Source organism: Zingiber officinale, chromosome 3B (genome assembly GCF_018446385.1).
Source record: "Zingiber officinale cultivar Zhangliang chromosome 3B, Zo_v1.1, whole genome shotgun sequence".
NCBI lineage: Eukaryota > Viridiplantae > Streptophyta > Magnoliopsida > Zingiberales > Zingiberaceae > Zingiber > Zingiber officinale.
In genome coordinates, this window is record NC_055991.1 from 55343083 (window position 1) to 55347526 (window position 4444).

At 42.3% G+C, this 4444-nt stretch overlaps 1 long non-coding RNA gene across 1 annotated transcript; it reads left to right on the forward strand.

The window, feature by feature from the left end:
- The first annotated feature begins 300 nt into the window (after positions 1 to 300).
- LOC121968305 lies at positions 301 to 1383 on the forward strand. Its single transcript, XR_006108054.1, has 3 exons — positions 301 to 901; positions 966 to 1124; positions 1328 to 1383. It is a non-coding gene; the product is annotated as an uncharacterized LOC121968305 (long non-coding RNA).
- Positions 1384 to 4444: the final 3061 nt, after the last annotated feature.

The window sequence follows — 4444 nt, forward strand, 5'->3', positions numbered from 1 at the left end:
TAAAATCATTAAGATGGTTACAAAAAAGGAAAGTTTTATCAAAAAATAAAATCTTCCTTTTAACTACAAATAAGGAAAGATATCAAACCTTTCACTTAATCTTTTGTAGAAAGCTATAAAAGGAAAGTTTTTGTAAAATACCGAAAATAGCAAAAATTAATAAGGGAATTTTTCGAAAATTTTGGAAATTTTTCGGAGCTCGTACGGATGAGTTAATGGGGATAAAAACGGGGTCCGGAAAAGCCTGTTTAGGCTACCCAATTTAAGTAATGAAAAGTTTTATTTTTCCTTTTTGTTTTCTTTTTCTTTATTTCTTTTTCTCCTCTCCCGTCGTCGTGCCCCAAACCCCTCGCGCGCCTTCTCTTCTCCACCGTGCCCTATCGCGATGGTTTCCTTCTCCTCGCGATTAAAGCAGTGCCTGATTCTTTCTCTCCTCTGCTTACCGTCTCTGCCAGCCTCTCCACTCGATCTCCCTCTACCCTTTTCAGCGCCACCGACCACTGAAGTGCCGCCAGCCTCCCTTGTACCCTAGCATCGCATTGCTGCCGACGCCTTCCTCCTCTCTTCTCCCAAGCGCCGGAGCTCGATCTCTTCCTCTCTCCCATGCCCTAGCTAGCCACCAGCACCCGTCGCCTCTCGCCATGGAGATCTTAGATTTGCTGCCCCCTTTTTGTTAGCGTGTTTTGGCTGGAAGAGGGAGTAACAAGCCCTCTCTTGATCAGCCCCGGTTCTCCACTGCCGAGCCCTCTACCCATCTGCTAATCGTCGACGCCAGCCAAGTTATTGTTCCCCATCCTTTCCTCTCTTCCGGCAGAGCAGAGCCGTCGACTCCTTGTTCTTGAGCCGTGCCTTAGCACAGTAGCCGGATCCTTGATCACCTCTGACCAGTGGAAAGGAAGAGGTAAGATGATTAGGTTGATGCATTCATGATCACCAGCTTGATCTCACCTTGAACTGAACTGTAGGGAAAGATTTCAAGCAGGAATTGTGTACTATGGGGAGTTCCTGGTTTCGGCAGCAGCCCATTCAGCATTCCCTTGTTCCAGCAGCAATCAACCTTAATTGGGCAGCAACTCTTTAATTCTAGCATCTTCTTGTTCTTGAATAAAGCTGTGGAACTTAAGGTAAGGTTAGGGTTTTAATCTTCGTGGTAGATGATTGTTAGTTCTATTAGCAAAAATTGTTAACTTGGATTCATGTGTAGGTTTTAATGTAATCGAGTAGTGGAATGATTAGGGTTTTATCCTAAATTAATTTAGAAGATTTTATTTAGCTATTCGTTTAAATTTGTAGCTAAATAAAAATGTACATTATATGGTTGACACAGGACTTTGACGCGAGACGAGTATCTCGATTACCGGATTGGACCATTTTATTTGGAGGCGGGTACTTCTGACTTTATGTCGTTGGATATACATAGTAGTGATTTTAACAAATTACAATAATTATGTTTCTCATTTGTTTCGATTAGTCACTACCCAATACTTATTACATGCTTGGTTGATTGCTTGTTTTGCATCTCATGTATTCCATACCTACTTATACATGCTTATAGGGGGTAGTGACATACCATGCTTCACCATGTTCAGGACCTAGGTTGTATACCTTATGTGATCTGTGTACCGTTGTTTGATTCATTGACTTATGGTGCACCTTATGTATGTATATGGATTAGTTCAGGATATTTTGTGGTTGTTGACATGCACCATTTGCATGATTGCATGTTGTACGATAGTCCGCTCCATTATTGTTGAGCACATCGCCAGTTACATGGATCTGCACACACCACCACTCATGGGTTAGTGGTCGATTCAGGCAGTGTGTGTTGCAGCAGGGACTTTGTTTGGCTCCGTTGGTCCGCTCATGGGTAGCGTGCTGCAACGTGTTAGCCGGCAGGGATTCCTCCCCGTCATCGTGTACCGAGAGATGAGAGCATTGCGCTCCCCCATTTATGATTTGGGGTATGAGGATAGGTGTACTCCGACAGCATCCCATCCACTCGGTCACTCACTATTGTGTGTCATACCCCTACTCACTCGGCCTCACTATTGTGTGTGAGATGATCGACTGGCATCAGGGGTGACTAGGACGCATCATTGGCATCATATGCATGATGCATTTATTGCTTGTGTTTGTGCTTGCTGCATTTATATGCTATATATTGTTTGGACGCCTATGTTTGGCATGCATACAGGATTTCTATGCCACTCGGACTGTTTGTCCTTATACCCAGGTCCTGGTTAGTAAAGTTTTTCTCTTGTTTACTTCAGTTGCATTTCATCCTTTTTTATTAGGAGACTGTACGCATGATTAGTGCTAGATGTTATTTCCCTACTTTGCATATCAGTTATACCTGCTGAGTATTGGACTCACCCCGCCTCCATTGTTGTATTTTTTTCAGGTTGATGCTGTCATGAGAGAGTTCTAGTTGCTAGTCCCTGCAGATCTCAAAGATATTGTTGGTCTTTTGGTTTTCTTACTTAGATTATGCTAAACTTGTTCTAGTTGATGGTATAGATATTTTATGGATTTTGTGATGTCGATGGATTTTTATTCGATATGTTTTACTACATGCCTGCCTGGACGGCAGAAGAGGTGAGTTTGTCGGATTTGTGTTTTATGGGTGTAGTGCAGTAGGGTTGGTTTCGAGTCGTGGTATTACTGTTTTGTTTACTTATATATAAACTACGTGGATGTTTGTGTGGTTGTATTTTATTATTATTTTTATTCCAGCCGCATGTGGCTGAGGTATATGAGGATGTAGAAAAGTTTCAGATTGTCCGCCGTACAGGGGAGATGCTGCCGAAATTTCTTCGGACAGGGACTCCTCCGGGGCGTGACAATTTAGTGGTATCAGAGCTTAAGTTTTACGATATATGCTTTCGTATTTTGGATATTTGGGATAACCTGATACCAATTTATATGGTATCAGAGCGCCAAAGTTTGGTGATGCTTGTTTGATTTCCGTGTGTTGGATTTTCAAGATTTATCTGATACCAATTTATTGGTATTAGAGCAGGGTGTGATACCTGCTTTTAGTATTCTCGATATTTTGTGCTAGCCCAAGTTTGTGAGTCAAACTGGGTAGTTATTTTGGTTGCACGGGTTTTCCATTACGTATATGTTTTGGACTTCCGTTTCGGATTTATATGGATTTTCGGTGATTTTCTCGTACGGAATTTCGAGGTCAATTTGGGGATTGGACAGCGACGGAACATCTCCAGACAGCAAATAGGTATGATGTTTATTTTATGAGTATTATACTTGTAGTATTACCTGGTGTAATAATTTAACGGATATGAAGTGATGTACATGTGTTTAGGCACGTGTTTGGGACTCTCGATTGGGATTTACCATTTATTCTGCTTTTAGAAATTTTGTAATTTTCTTTGCAATGCGGACCGTCTACTATTTTAGTCGGTTGTATATTTGCATATAGGACTACATATATGGCCATATCAATGCCGTATCCGGTTGCCTAGGCCCATTAGTCCCATATATATATTGTAGACACATATTGAGGAATTCTTGTGGTGGAGCATTGCTCCCACATATTGAGGATTTCTTGTGGTAGAACGTTTCTCCCACATATGTGGTATTTTCTGTGATGGAGCGTTGCTCTCACATTGGTAGATTTTTTGGTATTGGAAATGGTCGATTTTGATATTATTCTTGGCATGGACTGTTTGTCAGCATATCATGCCACTGTTGATTGTCAGACGAGGGTGGTCACATTCCGACCTCCGAACCAACCCTCGTGGGATTTCACTAGCATTAGAGACGATGACATATCGATCATTTCGGCGATTCAGGCTCAGAAGCTGCTATCACATGGTTGTTAGGCTTTTCTGTTATCTTTGATTAGTACCGAGGACAGCAGTACTTCGCAGCTCTTCGTCGTTCCGGTAGTCCGAGAGTACCCAGATGTGTTTCCTGAGGAGCTACCTGGTTTGCCTCCCAGAAGGCCAGTGGAGTTCGCTATTGAGCTGATTCCGGGAACCGCGCCGACATCGAAAGCTCCGTATCGTATGGCACCAAAAGAGTTGAACGAGCTCAAGGTTCAACTCCAGGAGCTTTTAGATAGGGGATTTATTCGCCCTAGTGTTTCTCCATGGGGTTCTCTGGTGATATTTGTCAAGAAAAAGGACGACACTATGAGGTTATGTATTGACTACATACAGCTAAATGCAGTTACCGTCAGAAATAAATATCCTCTACCACGGATCGAGAATTTGTTTGATCAGCTCAGAGGTACTTCAGTGTATTCTAAGATTGATCTGCGATCCGGATATCATCAGCTGAGCGTCAGAGACTCAGATATTCAGAAGATAGCTTTCCGTACGAGATACGGTCATTATGAGTTTTTGGTAATGCCATTTGGGCTTACTAATGCTCCAGCGGTGTTTATGGACTTGATGAACCACATTTTTTTGGAGTATCTGGA